At 44.0% G+C, this 18,063-nt stretch overlaps 1 pseudogene; it reads right to left on the reverse strand.

Annotated features, from left to right (window-relative positions):
* The window catches only part of LOC145537689 (zinc finger imprinted 2-like), a 55,583-nt pseudogene that overhangs the window by 6,647 nt on the left and 30,873 nt on the right, over positions 1-18,063 (reverse strand).

Below are 18,063 nucleotides of genomic sequence, written 5' to 3' on the forward strand. Positions count from 1 at the left end.
TATATTTCATTTTAGATTCCACATATGAGGGATGCCATATGATATTTCTCCTTCTCTGTCTGATTTACTTCACTCGTTATGACAATCTCTAGGTCCATCCATGTTGCTGCAAATGGCATTATTTCATTCTTTTTAATGGCTAATATTCCATTGTACTGTGTACAACTCTTATTGTATGTGTATATTTTATGCTTTGCACAATTTATTATGTTGTCTCTTTTAAATTAGTATCCCTAAGATCTAATAAGAGTACATCCTGAGAAATGCCGGGCTGGATGAAGTACAAGCTGGAATCCAGATTTCTGGGAGAAATATCAATAACCTCACATATGCAGATGACACCACCCTTATGGCAGAACGTGAAAAAGAACTAAAGAGCTTCTTGATGAAAGTGAAAGAGGAGAGTGGAAAAGTTGGCTTAAAGCTCAACATTCAGAAAACAAAGATCATGGCATCCGGTCCCATCACTTCATGGGAAATAGATGGGGAAACAGTGGAAACAGTGTCAGACGTTATTTTGGGGGGTTCCAAAATCACTGCAGATGGTGTCTGCAACCATGAAATTAAAAGGCACTTACTCCTTGCAAGGAAATTTATGACCAACCGAGACAGCATATTTAAAAGCAGAGACATTATTTTGCCAGCAAAGGTCCATCTAGTCAAGGCTATGGTTTTTCCAGTAGTCACATATGGATGCGAGAGTTGCAGGGGGAAGAAACCTGAGTGCTGAAGAATTGATGCTTCTGAACTGTGCTGTTGGAAAAGACTCTTGAGAGTCCCTTGGCCTGCAAGAAGATCCAACCAGTCCATCCTAAAGGACATCAGTCCTGGGTGTTCATTGGACTGAACAGTCTCTCTGTATAGAGACTCTATAATCAGGCTATAAATGTACAAAAGGAGAGTTTGGGGAATTTCATCTGGGAACAGAAAAAGATCAGGCAGGGGAAGGCATTAGGGCTCAGCAAGCAGTGAAATGGGCGGCAATCTTATTCTGAGCAGACACTGACTATGGAAGTACACAGTCCTGGGGAGCAGCAATATAGGGTTCTACTAGGAGTATCTATGAGAGATGAAGCTGGATGTGACTTTTGGACCAGACTGGGACAGATTTAAATGTTTTGCTAGAAGTCTGGATTTTCTTTTCGGAGTGGTAAGAACCTGATGTGTGCTTTGTAACGTCAACTCCCTGAGGGCTGGAAAGAGCAGTGGTATCACACCAAGGTTTTTGCTTGTCTCAGTGACAGAGGAAAGACCTCTGATTTCTAGCTGTCAGGGGAAAGGCACAAATAAATGCAGGGGCTTGAACATTAGAGGATACGGAAACTGGCCTCCCTGGAGCTGAGCAGGAGAGGAAGAGATGAGCTTCAGAGAGGAGATAAAAGAAGTACTGAGTGAGCATGATGTGGCGTGACCACACGAGCCCCTAAGGTGAAAGCACCTACCGGCCCTCTGCCTAAGCTGAGTGGGCTCTGAGGACCAGCTCCCAGCCCCTGCTCACTGACCAGGGTTGTCTCCCCAAGATCCCGGTCTCACGGCTCACCTTGACATGTCACTGCACTCCCGTCTTCCTCCCTAGCATGTGACCCCTCCTCTTCCAGCTGTGAGATAATGTCAGGTTTAGGGAACTGGTACCCTGTTGAAGAAGGAGACTTATAACTTGGGGATTCTGTCCTGTACCCTCAGGAACTCCCAGCCTGGTTTCTAAAGGCTCTGAGATAACAGGCAAGTGCAAATTTACACACAAGAAAAATAAAGCCTGTTTCCAAAGATTCTGCCACTAGGGACATATGCCAATGTCTGGAAACAATTTTGGTCATCATGGCTTACCGAGGGAGACCAGGTTCCTGTAATTTTCCAGCATCACCTTCCGGTAGAGCTTCCTCTGAGAAGCACTGAGGTAAGGGTAATTCCTCTGGACTGAAGTCCACAGCCACATCCTCGAAAGTCACCAATTCCTGAAATACCAGATATACTCCTAAATGATTGAAATCCGGAATTATCCCAAAGAGGGGGAAAGGTATCTGATAAGAGGGGACTGACCATGAAGCACACCTTCAGACAAGCAGAAAGACTCTAATCCAAAGGTTTCAGGGACCTACAAGGGTTTCTTTCCTTTAAGTCTTTCTCATTAAAATGTTTTCTTCTCTGCAATCACCCTCTTGTTTCTTTCAGTCTTCTAACTTTATAGAGGCTTTCAATGGCTAAGTCAAAAATCTTTCTTGGGAAACGTCACACTGCACTTGAAAATATGTGGGTTATTTTCCAATATCTTTTGCTATTAACTTCTATCATAATTCCACAGTGATAGGAGAACAGAGTGTATATGATTTCAATACCTTCAGGCCATGAAACTTTTGCACTTTATGTTCCTGGATATGTTCCAGGGTCTCCTAGTTTATAGTCCATGGGAACTTGAACACAATTTGGATTCTCTTGTTGTGTGAAAACTATATAAATCTGAAGTTATGTCCAATTGGTTCATACTGCTTTTCAGATCTACTATAGACTTCTACCTTTATTCATTCCATTAATTTTTTGAGTTTGATATTGGAAGTCCAACTAAAAATTGTAATTTATCTACTTAAAAATAATTCTAATTTATAGTAGAACTTCCCCCATAGCTCCCTCATAGCTCAGTTGGTAAAGAAGCTCCCTGCAATGCAGGGGACTTGGGTTTGATTCCTGGGTCGGGAAGACCCCTGGAGAAGGAAATGGCAACCCACTCCAGTATTCTTGCCTGGAGAATCCCATGGACAGAGGAGCCTGGCAGGCTACAGTCCATGCAGTCACAAGAACTGGACTTGACTTAGCGACTAAACCACCAACCACCACATAGTGGAACTATATGTAACTTTGTTCTGAACTCTCCAAGCCTCCTGCAAATGTGTTATCATAGTTTCATAATTTAAAACATGAAAAAGAAAGAGAAAAAATAAGTATATCTTTCTTTTGTCTTGAAGTCTGAGAGAAGTGGGAATATTTCTAAGACAGCTCCTGCTGCGAATTTCTAGAGATCTGTGTGGGAGGAGAAAGATCCTTTTAAGTTCCTTAATAAAGAGAGAAAAATGCAAATAAAAGCTGAGCAGTATACCCCAATCCCAGGAAAAAGAGACAGTTGGGTTTACGTTCTGGTTCTCTCTTACAAGCTCTGTGAGTGTGGATAGGTTAAGCCTCAGTGACTCATCCACAAAACACAAACAGCTCATAAATATGCAGAGATGGCCAATCTTATAATAAAAAAATGCATTTCAAAATGACAAAGTATGACTTTATACTCATTCAACTGTCAAAAATTAAGACGTTGGACAATACCAAATACTGTCGAGAAGAGGGACTCTTGGTGGTGGTGGTGTAGGACTGATGTTGAAGCTGAAACTCCAATACTTTGGCCACCTCATGCCTACAAAATCTTATTTTAAGTTCCTCGTGCAGAGTTTTCTGACTTTACAGATTGTTATTAGATTACTATTTTAGATTGACCTGCTCAATGCACTTTGATAGATTGTCTTCTCTAACTGGAATAGACGATCGTCTCCCAAGTCTATTTCACTTGCGATTTTATTTGATTCTCTTCTGGGGTAGAGGTCTGTATTTGAAACATTCAACCTAAATAATGGAATCAATAAGAAACATGTTTAAACTTACAAATCTTAATAAACTCTGGACTTGAAGACAGATTATTAAGATCCTAGCCCTTGAAAAAATGAAGTATATTGTTTACAAGTTAAAACCACCAACTTTGGGTGTCCACCCAAAGATCAGCTAAAAAAAAACATCATCAGCTTCTAAGAAAAGCATACCTTTCCATGACTTATGTGGCCAAGGAACATCAAAAAGGAAAAAAAAAAGAAAAAAAAAAACGAAACAGCAAACAATGTAATCTCAGAGGTCTGCACAAAGGATAGCAAATAGCAGCAGAGAGTGGCATTTTACCTTAAGAGAAACTGAGGCTAGAGTATGAATATTTTTCCCTTTCCTTTTCTTGGCGAGTGGTAGTTGCTATTCTGTGGTGGGAATGTTTTCCATCAGATTCCCTAAAAGCAGAGCCCATGTTTGCTACTCACAGGACTCAATGGTGAGGGTTTTCCAGGAGAAATGGAATGAGGGAAGCAAGATATAGCAGAGGGAAAACAAAATCTAAGGTCAAGCAGAGACCAAGTTGCACCAGGCTTTATCTCACTTTGTATTAAGGCATTTGCTTCCATGTCACTCAGTCAAAATTTCACCCATAGATGTGGGATTTTCACCTCTTGGATGAGGAGGCTTTCATGTGACCAAAGGCAATTTTCCAGAACAGGGAACCTTTCACAAAGATTAGTGGCCAGGATTTATGGAGTTGAGGGGTGCCTAGTGAAAGGGACCTGAGTGGTGCACTATAATAGGTATAGTCTGGTGCGGTCTTCCCAGCAGACCACACTGCCTCTCGTTTTTACCACTGGTCTTCCTACTTATTGTATGCCTGTATCCGAGGTTACCTCTGACCCTTGGGCCACTAAAATTTGCCATGAAGCAACCCACACCCATATATTATAGGAGTTGGAAAGTGTCAGTTGCTCAATGGTGTCCGATCTTGGCGACCCCATGGACTGGACCCCACCAGGCTCCTCCGTCCGTGAAATTTTCCAGCCAAGAATACCGGAATGGGTAGACAGTTCCTTTGTCAGCGGATCTTGACAAAGGCACTGAACCTGGGTCTCCCACGTTGCAGGCAGGTATCTTACTGTCTGAGCCGTGCACATCAAGTACAATGAGAATACCATGCATGTATTCCACTGACTAGCCGCCATACTCAAAGTCCAAGGTCCGGGGTCCAATTATCCTATCGAATGGTTCCTTTAATGGCTGCTACTAGTAATCCAGGTTCTAAAGTCAAAGTGAAAGCTGCTCAGGTGTGTCTGAGTCTTTGCGACTCCACGGACTCAGCCGCCCATGGAATCCTTTAGGCCGGAATACTGGTGTGGGTAACCTATCCCTTCTCCAGCGGATCTTCCTCATCCAGGAATTGAACCGGGGTCTCCTGCATTGCAGGCGGATTCTGTACCAACTGAGCTACCAGAGAAGCCCAATCCGGGCAGTAAGGTCAACCTCTAAACTGCATGCCCTATTACAAAGTGATGTGCACAGAATTAGATACGTACGAATAAGAAGGCTTCTAAGGAGCAAAATAGCCAAGTGGTTGGTATTGAAAATATCTATATATGAAAGAGTTGAGAGGTTCCAGGGAGATGTCTTGATTACGAAGCTTGCAGGAAAAGGAAAAAAAAAATGGAAGACAGACCTTGCAGGCCCACATTCATTCCATAATTCAGCTCCAACAGCTGAAATCGTTATCTATTGCATACACTATCCTCTGAGGCAGAAAAGGTTAAAGCTTAGAGTTTGGCAACTGCTAATCTGATCCAATTGCTCATCTAATCCACAGACTGGGAGCTGACTGTGGCTCAGATCATGAACTCCTTATTGCCAAATTCAGACTGAAATTGAAGACAATGGAGAAAATAAGAAATCATTCAGGTATGACCTAAATCAAATCCCTTATAACTATACAGTGGAAGTGAGAAATAGATTTAAGGGACTAGATCTGACAGACAGACTGCCTGATGAACTATGGATGGAGGTTCGTGACATTGTACAGGAGACAGCGATGAAGACCATCCCCATGGAAAGAAATGCAAAACAACAAAATGGCTGTCTGAGGAGGCCTTAAAAACAGCTGCGAAAAGAAGGGAAGTCAAAAGCAAAGGAGAAAAGGAAAGATATACCCATGTGAATGCAGAGCTCCAAAGAATAGCAAGGAGAGATAAGAAAGCTTTCCTCAGTGATCAATGCAAAGACATGGAGGAAAACAACAGAATGGGAAAGGCTAGAGACCTCTTCAAGAAAATTAGAGATACCAAGGGAACATTTCATGCAAAGATGGGCTCCATAAAGGACAGAAATGGTAGGGACCTAACAGAAGCAGAAGATAGTAAGAAGAGGTGGCAAGAATACACAGAAGAACTGTACAAAAAAGATCTTCACGACCCAGATAATCACAATGGTGTGATCACTCACCTAGAGCCAGACATCCTGGAAGGTGGAATAAGTGGGCCTTAGGAAGCATCACTACGAACAAAGGTAGTGGAGGTGATGGAATTCCAGTGGAGCTATTTCAAATCTTGGGAGATGATGCTGTGAAAGTGCTGCACTCAATATGCCAGCAAATTCGGAAAAACTCTGCAGTGGCCACAGGACTGGAAAAAGTCAGTTTTCACGCCAATCCCAAAGAAAGGCAATGCCAAAGAAAGTTCAAACTACTGCACAATTGCACTCATCTCACACGCTAGTAAAGTAATGCTCAAAATTCTCCAAGCCAGGCTTCAGCAATACGTGAACCATGAACTTCCAGATGTTGAAGCTGGTTTTAGAAAAGGCAGAGGAACCAGAGATCAAATTGCCAACATCCGTTGTATCATCCAAACAGCAAGACAGGTCAAGAAAAACATCTATTTCTGCTTTCTTGACTATGCCAAAGCCTTTGACTGTTTTTCCATGACAAGTTCTAACAGCTGCTTCCTGACCTGCATACAGGTTTCTCAAGAGGCAGGTCGGCTGGTCTGGTACACCCATCTCTTTCAGAATTTTCCACAGTTCTTTGCGATCCACATAGTCCAAGGCTTTGGCATACTCAACAAAGCAGATAGGTGTTTTTCTCGAACTCTCTTGTTTTATCGATGATCCAACGCATGTTGGCAATTTGATCTCTGGCTCCTCTGACTTTTCTAAAACCAGCTTCAACATCTGCAAGTTCACGGTTCACTTATTGCTGAAGCCTGACTTGGAGAATTTTGAGCATTACTCTTCTAGCGTGTGAGATGAGTGCAATTGTGCAGTAGTCTGAGCATTCTTTGGCCTTGCCTTTCTCTGGGACTGGAATGAAAACTGACCTTTCCCGGCTCCTCATGAATAGTATGAAAAGGCAAAAGATAGGACGCTGGAAGATGAACTCCCCAGGTCACTAAGTTCGTAACGCTGTCCAGGAGGCAGTGATGACAACCATCCACAAGAAGAACTGCAAAGAGGCAAAAGGTTGTCTGAGAAGGCCTTTCAAATAGCTGAACAAAGAAGGGAAGTGAGAAGCACTGGAGAAAAGGAAAGATGTATCCACCCGAATGCAGAGTTCCAAAGCATGGCAAGGAGACAGCAGATAGCCTTCTTAAGCATTCAGTGCAAAGAAATACAGGAAAACAATACACTGAGGAAGACTAGAGGTCTCTTCAAGAAAATTAGACATACCAAGGGAATATTTCATGCAAAGAGGGGCACAATCATGGACAAAAATGGTATGGACCTAACGGAAGCAGAAGATACTAAGAAGAGGTGGCAAGAATACATAGAAGAACTACTGACAATGACCGAGATAACCACGATGGTGTGCTCACTCACCTGGAGCCAGACTTCCTGGACTGACAAGTCAACTGGGCCTTAGGAAGCACCAGTATGAACAAAGCTAGTGCAGGTGATGGAATTTCGGCTGAACTATTTCAAATCCTAAATGATGAGGCTGTGAGAGTGCTGTACTCCATATGCCAGCAAATTTGGAAAACTCAGCAGTGGCCACAGTACTGGAAAAGGCCAGTTTTCATTCCTATCCCAAAGAAACACCACGTCAAAGAATGTTCAGACTACCAACAGTTGCACTCATCTCACACATCAGGCAAAGGAAGGCTCAAAGTCTCCAAGTCTTCAACAGTAAGTGAAACGAGAACCTCCAGATGCTCAAGCGGGACTTTGAAAAGGCAGAGGAACCAGAGAGCAAATTGCCAACATCCGATGGATCACAAAAAAGCACGAGAATTCCAGAAAAACACGTACTTCTGCTTCACTGAGTACGCTAGAGCCTTGGCCTGTGTGAATCACACCAAGCTGTGGAAAATTCTTAAGGAAACGCTAATACCAGAACACCTTACCTGCCGCCTGAGAGATCTGTATGCAGCTCAGGAAGCAACAGTTAGAATAGGACGTGGAACAATGGACTGGTTCCGAATAGGGGGAAAGGAGTACGTCAAGTCTGTATAGTGCCACTTTGATTTTTTAAGTTATATGCACAGTACATCATACAAAAGGCCGGATTCGATGAAGCACAACCTGGAATCAAGATGGCCGGGAGAAATATCGCTAACCTCAGATATGCAGATGAGACTACCCTTTGGCAGAAAGCGAGGTGGAACTGAAGAGTCTGGCCTGACGAGAGTGACAGTGGGCAGTGAAAAATCTGGCTTAGAACTCAACATTCAAAACACTAAGATCATGGCAACCGGTCTCATCACTTCAGGGTGAATAGAAAGGTAAACAGTGGAAACACGGACACGTTTTACTTTCCTCAACTCCAACATCACTCCAGATGCTGAATGCAGCCATGGGATTCAAACACCCTTGCTCCTTGGAAGAAAACCTATAACACAGCTAGACAGCATATTAAAAAACAGAGACATTAAACTACTGACAAAGGCCCATCCAGTCAAAGCTATGGCTTTTCACATAGTCATGGACGGACGTGAGAACCGGACCATAAAGAAAGCTGAGTGCCAAAGAATTGATGTTTCTGAACTGTGGTGTTGGAGAAGACTCTTGAGAGTCCCCAGGAATGCAAGATCAGCCAGGCAGTCCTAAAGAAAATCAGTCCTGAATGTTCATTGGAAGACTGATGCTGAAGCTCCAACTGTTGGCTACCTGATGCGAAGAACTGGCTCACTGGAAAAGACGCTAACCCTGGGAAAGCCTGAAGGCAGGAGGAGAAGGGGATGAGAGAGGATAAGATGGTTGGATGGCATCACTGACTCAACGCACATGAGTCTGAGCAAGCCGGGGGGAGCTGGTGATGAATAAGGAAGCTTGGTGTCCACGGGGTCACAAGGAGTCGGACACGACTGAGTGACTCAACCGAACTGAACTGAATAATGCTTACGAGAACAGTCCACTATAGCTGAGTCCTGGCTCCAGCTCTATTAAGTATTCTAAGTGTTGGAACAAGTCTGATATAGCAAGTCTCCAGCAAGTTCCACACAACCCCCCAAATATCTGCTGAATTTCTAAGTGGTGACACTGCATGTAGTCTAGTCTAGTACGTAGGCAACGGCAACCCACTCCAGTACTCTTGCCTGGAAAATCCCATGGACGGAGCATGGTGGGGGTCGCCAAGAGTTGGGCACGACTGAGCGACTTCCCTTTCACTTTTCACTTTCATTCATTGGAGAAGGTAATGGCAACCCACTCCGGTGCTCTTGCCTGGAGACTCAGGGACTGGGGAGCCTGGTCGGCTGCCGTCTGTGGGGTCGCACAGAGTCAGACACGACTGAAGCGACTTAGCAGCAGCAGTATGCTGAGGCATTAAGATTGTAAAAGCTCACTGAGGCCAGCGACCACATTTCTTTATTAAATTTGGAAATACGTCCCCAAGGCCTGCAGGCATGTCTGAAGCAGCTCCCACCACCTCAAAAAGCCAGCTTGTAGCTCATAGATCTCCCCTTCGTTCTCCTTTCCAACTCCCTCCATCATATCACCAACCTGTAGCATTCTCTGTCCTCGGCCTGGGAAAGATTCTCTGTTCTTGCAGTCCTCACTGTCTTCCACGAGTCCCCATTTACCGTCCACATTTTGGGCTGCCTGCTGACTGACCGAAAACCTTTGAGGAATGGAAATTAGAGGTTGCAGACAGGCCTGCAGTGAAATTTATTAAGTTCCATAGAGGGAACCTGCACTTCATTTTAGCTAGGCTGAGTGTTAGTAGTGATTTGAATCCTATTGACCTGATCATCTGGGAGATCAGCATTTTCTCTCCAAAACTGGCACTAAAGGCTTCTATATGGCTTCACTTTGAGTGTCCGTCTTCTCCAAGGCCTACTCTACCTGTAGTGTGACCTCCAATTATTCTCAGTTGAGTATGCCTTGGGCCTGATGTGCTGCAGTAGAGAGTCTTTCGGGCGTGGCTAAGGTGGACGGTGGAGAGGTCTTGCTAGCAGAGTTTCTCGAGCTGGTAGAGGACTTGAAGTCTATACTCTTTGTCAATACTGGGGACATGCCCCTGGCATGGCTGCAGGTGTTAATGGTGAGCTTGTGTGGAGCTGTGGTTTTGCTGCTCATAGAGGCCCTTGTTGGGGTTGAGGACCATGCACCTCTCCATGGGTTGGGGCCCTTCAGTCTCGACTAGATTGTATTCCTGTTTTGTTTTTGCTTTTTTTTTTTTCCAGATATGTAGTTTGGAAGCTAGAATGGTGACCTCTTTGGGGGTCCCAGGAATCCAGAGGACTGGAGAGAAGAGTGGCGGCCACAGACAATAGACTCTGCCATGGAGAAGATGACACCAGCAAGCCCACCTGGCCAACTGTGTGGGGGACAGGCCCAGGCGGCTCCAACAGTTTGGGTGGCCTTGTGCCAGTACTCTTGCCTGGAAAATCCCATGGACGGAGGAGCCTGGTAGGCTACAGTCCACGGGGTCGCTGAGAGTCGGACACGACTGAGCAACTTCACTTTCACTTTTCCCCTTCATGCACTGGAGAAGGAAATGGCAACCCACTCCAGTATTCTTGCCTGGGGAATCCCAGGGATGGCGGAGTTTGGTGGGCTGCGGTCTATGGGGTCACACAGAGTCGGACACGACTGAAGCGACTTAGCAGCAGTAGCAGTAGTGATCCTCTAGGCTGCCTCATGGCTGCTGAAGCCTACTGTCTTGGTGAGGGGAGGTTTAAGGAGGCATGGTGACCATGACATCACAACAATGTGATTTCACTAAAGCGACAGGCAACAATGCCTTGGGCACTACCATTTGCCACCTAGGATTTAGAAAGAGATGTATGGGAAGGATAAAAGGAGAGGACTGTATCTTTTTCACGAGGACAGACTGCCTTCCTGATGTGCGTATCTTCTTCTACCACCTCCTGTGGATTATGCTCATTCTGATATTTCATAGGCCAACTTGACCCATGAAATAAGAATACGTTCTAGCCCAGCTGAGTCTCTAAAGAGGCACTGAAAGCTCTTAGGGAGCATTAGGAATCTTTAAGGATTTTCAGTTGATGGGAAAGAGAGTTCTTAGCCATTTTCCATTCCCTGAAAACACATGTAAGAAAAGGACACCTCTTCTGGAACTGACTTCTTTTCAAGAGAAAGTGCAGGTACTGGTTTGCTAGGGTTGCCATAACAAAGTGCCCCACACCAGGCAGCTTCAATAAATGTTTTCTCAAACTCCTGGGGATCGAGTCAGTAATCAAAGGGTCAGCACATTTGTCTTCTTCCGGCGTCTCTTTTGGATTGAGACTGGCCATTGTTTGCCTTTGTCTTCACATAGTGATGTCTCTGTGTTGTTTGTGACTGATCTCCTTTTCTTATACAGTACCAGTCGTATTAACCCAACCACCTATATAGAGGCCCTATTTCCAGAAAGGGTCAGAAAGAAATTATAATTTATGCAGTACGACTACATATAAAATACAGAGAGTTAGAGCTTCAACATACACACTTTGAGAGAATACAGTTTATTCCATGATATGGATTTTTGTTCTTTCCACTTGGTACTGCCGTATCTGTCTCCCAGAGTTCAACCTACGAAGTAGGTCTCCACAACACAGAAAACAACTGGTTAAGAAAAACGGATTGTCCAGGGGTAATACAGATGAAGACAAAATTCAGAATTTATAACCAATCTAGAAATCCTCTCCTCAAAGACACAAGGGAAGGAAAACATTCTATTTTTGAGTAAGTATTAAACCATAATATGACACACACATAAGAAGCAAATTGCTGAACGATGGAAAAGATAAAAGATATACTCTATATATGTATCCTAGCAAATCAGTTCATGACAACGTTTTCAAAATAATAAGGAGTCCTCAAGGAAGACCAGATGACAAACTTTGTCACACTTTTTCCTAAATTCACCCGGTAACTGCGGGAGCTCTCAATGTCTGCTAACGTGCCTTACACAGAAGAAAAAACTGCTCATATTTTTATGACTGCATGTGGTTTTGAAATGAGGCATTCTCTCAAGAGAGTCTGTTAACCTCCATAGACTTGAGAGATAAGGTGTTACTGTAACCTAACACCCCTGTACCCAACATCCTTGGCCCAAGCAATACCGAAACATTAGAATTTAAAGCCGAGATATGTTTTGTTGCAGAGCCGTGCATGGAGATGGGTGGCATATGCCTTTAAAAACCTCAATCTACCTAAAGAAACAAAAGACCGACATATGGAAAAGTATAAAGCACTGATGAAAGAAATCAAACAGGACACAAATAGATGGCGAAATATACTGTGTTCATGGATCAGAAGAATCAATATGGTGAAAAGGAGTATACCACCCAAAGCAATCTATAGATTCAACGCAATACCTATCAAGCTACCAGTGGTATCTTTCAGAGAACTAGAACAAATAAGTTCACAATTTGTATGGAAATACAAAAAACAAAAAACAAAAAAACAAACCTCGAATAGCCAAAGCAATCTTGAGAAAGAAGAATGGACCTGGAGGAATCAACCTGTCTGACTCCAGGCTGTTCTACAAAGCAACAGTCATCAAGACAGTATGGTACTGGCACAGAGATAAGTCCACGCACCTATGGACACTTTATCTTTGACAGAGGAGGCAAGAATATACAATGAAGACCAGACAATCTCTTTCAGAAGTGGTGCTGGGAAAACTGGTCAACCACTTGTAAAAGAATGAAACTAGAACACTTTCTAACACGGTACACACACACACACACACAAAACTCAAAATGGATTAAAGATCTAAACGTAAGACCACAAACTATAAAACTCCTAGAGAAAAACATAGGCAAAACACTCTCTGACACAAATCACAGCATGATCCTCTATGACCCCCCTCCCAGAGTAAACAAATGGGACCTAATTAAACTTAAAAGCTTTTGCACAATGAAGGGGACTAGAACCAAGGGGAAAAGCCTGCCTTCAGAATGGCAGAAACTAATAGCAAGCAAAGCAACTGACAAAGAATTAATCTCAAAAATACACAAGCAACGCCTGCAGCTCAATTCCAGAAAAATAAGCGAGCCGATCAAAAAATGGGCCAAAGAACTAAGCAGACATTTCTCCAAAGAAGACATACAGATGGCTAACAAACACATGAAAGATGCTCAACATCACTCATTATTGGAGAAATGCAAATGAAAACCACAATCAGGTACGATCTCACACCGGTCAGAATGGCTGCTATACAAAAGTCTACAAACAATACACGCTGGCGAGGGTACGGAGAAAAACGAACCCTCTTACACTGTCGTTGGGAATGCAAACTTGTACAGTCACTATGGAGAACAACGGGAGTTCAGTTCAGTTCAGTCACTCAGTCGTGTCCGTCTCTTTGCGACCCCATGAATCGCAGCACTCCAGGCTTCCCTGTCCATCACCAACTCCCGGAGTTTACCCAAACCCATGTCCATCGAGTCGGTGATGCCATCCAACCATTTCATCCTCTGTTGTCCCCTTCTCATCCTGTCCCCAATCCTTCCCAGCACCAGGGTCTTTGCAAATGAATCAACCCTTCGCATGAGGTGGCCAAAGTATTGAAGTTTCAGCTTCAACATCAGTCCTTCCAATGAACACCCAGGACTGATCTCCTTTAGGATGGACTGGTTGGATCTCCTTGCAGTCCAAGGGACTCTCGAGAGTCTTCTCCAACACCACAGTTCAAAAGCATCAATTCTTCGGTGCTCAGCTTTCTTCACCGTCCAACTCTCACATCCATACATGACCACTGGAAAAACCATAGCCTTGTCTAGATGGACCTTTGTTGGCAAAGTAGTATCTCTGCTTTTTTTTTTAAATACATTTATTTATTTTACTTGGGGGCTAATTACTTTACAATATTGTAATGGTGTTTGCCATACATTGACATGAATCAGCCATGGGTTTACACGTGTTCCCCATCCTGAACCCCCCTCCCACCTCCCTCCCCATCCCACCCCTCTGGGTCATCCCATTGCCCCAGCCTCGAGCATTTGCCTCATGCGTTGAACCTGGAATGGTGTTCTGTTTCACATATGATAATATACATGTCTCAATGCTATTCTCCCAGAACGTCCCAACCTCACCTTCTCCCTCAGAGTCCATAAGACTGTTCTATCTCTGCTTTTAAATATGCTATCTAGGTTGGTCATAACCTTCCTTCCAAGGAGTAAGCGTCTTTTAATTTCATGGCTGCAGGCACCATCAGCAGTGATTTTGGAGCCCAGAAAAATACAGTCTGATGCTGTTTCCACAGTTGCCCCATCCATTTCCCATGAAGTGATGGGACCAGATGCCATGATCTTAGTTTTATGAACGTTGAGATTTCAGCCAACTTTTCCACTCTCCTCTTTCACTTTCATCAAGAGGCTCTTTAGTTCTTCTTCACTTTCTGCCATAAGGGTGGTGCCATCTGCATATCTGAGGTGATTGATATTTCTCCCGGCAATATTGATTTCAGCTTGCATTTCTTCCAGCCCAGCACTTCTCATGATGTACGCTGCATGTAAGTTAAATAAGCAGGGTGGCAATATATAGCCTTGACATACTCCTTTTCCTATTTGGAAACAGTCTGTGGTACCATGTCCAGTTCTAACTGTTGCTTCCTGACCTGCATACAAATTTCTCAAGAGACAGGTCAGATGGTCTGGTATTCCCATCTCTTTCAGAATTTTCCACAGTTTATTGTAATCCACAGAGTCAAAGGCTTTGGCATACTCAATAAAGCAGATAGGTGTTTTTCTCGAACTCTCTTGCTTTTTCGATGACCCAGCAGATGTTGGCAATTTGAGCTCTAGTTCCTCTGCCTTTTCTAAATCCAGCTTCAACATCTGGAAGTTCACGGTTCACGTATTTCTGAAGCCTGGCTTGGAGAATTTTGAGCATTACTTTACTAGCGTGTGAGATGAGTGCAACTGTGCAGTAGTCTGAGCATTTTTTGGCATTGCCTTTCTTTGGCATTGGAACGAAAACTGACCTTTTCCAGTCCTGTGGACACTGCTGAGTTTTCCAGATTTGCTGGCATATCGAGTGCAGCACTTTCACAGCATCATCTTTCAGGATTTGAAATAGCTCCACTGGAATTCCATCACCTCCACTAGCTTTGTTCGTAGTGATGCTTTCTAAGGCCCACTTGACTTCACATTCCAGGATGTCTGGCTCTGGGTGAGTGATCACACCATCGTGATTATCTGGGTCGTGAAGATCTGATTTGTACAGTTCTTCTGTGTATTCTTGCCACCTCTTCTTACTATCTTCTGCTTCTGTTAGGTCCACACCATTTCTGTCCTTGATCGAGCCCATCTCTGCATGAAATGTTCCCTTGGTACCTATAATTTTCTTGAAGAGATCTCTAGTCTTTTCCATTCTGTTGTTTTCCTCTATTTCTTTGCACTGATCGCTGAGGAAGGCTTTCTTATCTCTCCTTGAACAACGTGAAGATTTCTTAAAAAACTGGAAATAGAACTGCCATACGACCCGGCAATCCCACTGCTGGACATACACACTGAGGAAACCATAACTGAAAGGGACTCGTGTACCCCAATGTTCACCGCAGCACTGTTTACAATAGCTAGCACATGGAAGCAACCTAGATGTCCATCGGCAGATGAACAGAGAAGAAAGCTGTGATCCATACACCCAATGGAATATTACTCAGCCATTAAAACGAATGCCTTAGAATCAGTTCTAATGAGGTGGATGAAACTGGAGCCTATTACACAGAGCAAAGCAAGCCAGAAAGATAAAACACAAATACATCACATTAACGCATATATATGGACTTTAGAAAGATGATAACGATGACCCTATATGCGAGACAGCAGAAGAGACACAGATGCAAAGAACAGACTGCTGGACTCTGCAGAAAAAGGCGAAGGTGGGATGATTTGAGAGAATAGCATTGAAACACGTATATAATGTGAAATAGATCGCCAGACCAGGTTCGATGCATGAGACAGGGTGCTCAAGGATGGTGCACTGGGATGAATGACCTTGAGGGATAGGATGGGGAGGGAGGTGGGATGGAGGGTCAGGATGGGGAATGCATGTACACCCAGGGCTGTTTCATGTGAATATATGGCAAAAGCCACCACAATATTGTAAAGTAATTAGCCTCCAATTAATACAAATTTTAAAAAAGAGGTAAAAAAGCAAGCTTAGAAAATATTTTAACAGAGTGATAATAAAAACACAGTATATCAGAATTCATGAGATGCATGTCTACAAGGGCTCATAATTTTAAATGCTTGTATTAAAAAAGAATAAAAGCCTAAACCAATGGAAAAAAACAAAAACAAAAACAGAACTCCCTCAAAGCTTTCAGCACAGACTACATTTAGGAAAGGTGAGGAAGGGTTGTGATTAGCTGTTGCAAACTTCTTGCTGTCCCATCTTGTGTTCTTGAGGTAAGGTGGTGGTCAGCTAACTGTGTTCCTGTAATCCTCGAGGGAAGCAAATATTATTCCCGATTCCCTATTTCCTGAAAGGAAAGGTAAGGGGACGGGGTCCGTTACGACTGCAGGGGCCCCAGGCACTGGGGAGATGAACACGCACCCCCAGAGAGGATTCTCTCGGGTTCACACAAAAAACACGGATGCAAGTCAGCATCCTTGATCTCAAACGATGTGCCTGGACATCAGACTCTGTTAAATAAGGACTGAAAGTGAGGTCGCTCAGTCATGTCCAACTCTTCTGCTACCTCATGGACTGTAGCCCACCAGGCCACTCTGTCCATGGGATTTCCCAGGCAAGAAAACTGCAGTGGGTTGCCATTTCCTTCCCCAGGGGATCTTCCCGACCCAGGGAAAGAAACCTGGGCCTCCAAGATTGCACGCAGACTCTTTACTATCTGAGCCACCAAGGAAGCCCTTAATGACACCTTTTTTAGGGGCTCAGCATGCTTCCGCTGCAAAACTCCATGCCTGTCATTTTAGATTTCTGTTACCCAGAAAAGACATGAGTTCTTGATTATTTTAGGGGAAATTTTCAGTTAACTGTGGCTCTGGGAAAACCAAGGAGTGTGAAAGGAGAACAGTGCTGACAGGCTGACCTTTCTGCCTGGGGGTGGGAGTGTCTTCGTGGTTACAAAACTGAGTGGCCCTCTTGCTCCTCTGGGGAAGAATTCAGCCAAAGTCCTGGGTCAGAACACAGGGTGGGGCTGGGAGAAGATCTCTACCTAGAGTGAGGAAACCCCATCCTTGCCCAGGACAACCTTTCAGATATCGGTCACAGCCACTGCCCCTTCCACTTCCATGGGCAGAAACGGCTTTGAGCTTGGCCCTTCTAAAAGGCAGAGATCCCACAGGCAAGGCTTCTAACCTGCAAAAGGAACTTCAGCGCCTCTCTTTTCTGCCATGTGATTAAAAAATACCCTGTCCTTGTTGATTAGCTAGTCTGATACCTCTTTGGGCAAAGGGCAACCACAAAAAAGTCCTTTCTCTCTCTCATCTTGCAAAAGCAAGCAGCTGGCTTTGTAGAGTGGTTACTGCCCTGAAAGAGTCCCATTGGAACTCTTCTCCAAATTAAAAAACAAACAAACAAACAACAACAAAAAAAAAAACAGGAGTATGCAATCCGAAAACTTTCCGGGCTTGACGCACTCTTGGGGGGGTTTCACTTAGAAACTAAAACGTTTTAATTTCTAAAGGATATGGATGGTTTACTGGGGCAGTGGGGAGGGAGAGGAAAGGCCGTGGAGAATTCCATTTGTCCTAAAATTTGGGAGTATATACTCACCTGTAGTCTCAAAAAGAAGTGAATTTCTTAAAGGTCAACATTGCAAAAGCGACCCCACCCAACTAGCCCACTTACATCAGACTTAGGTTGCTGTCTTGTACATTAAAACAGGACTTTTGAAGAGAAGGCTGGAAATGACTTATATGACACAGGTAAGTGGAGTCACGGTCCTGAAGCGAGCTCCCTTAGCCTCTGCTCTGGGATCTCTAGCTAGAAAAGCCATCTTTCGATCTGAGGATTCAGATTCTGTGTATAAGCTGCACTCCTAACTAAAGATCACTTGGAGGTCACCAAGCACTCTCCAAAACACCCGTCACTTAATAA

The sequence above is a fragment of the Giraffa tippelskirchi genome, chromosome Y, assembly GCF_054371585.1.
Source record: "Giraffa tippelskirchi isolate mGirTip1 chromosome Y, T2T-mGirTip1v1.2.pri, whole genome shotgun sequence".
In the NCBI taxonomy this organism is placed as follows: Eukaryota; Metazoa; Chordata; class Mammalia; order Artiodactyla; family Giraffidae; genus Giraffa; species Giraffa tippelskirchi.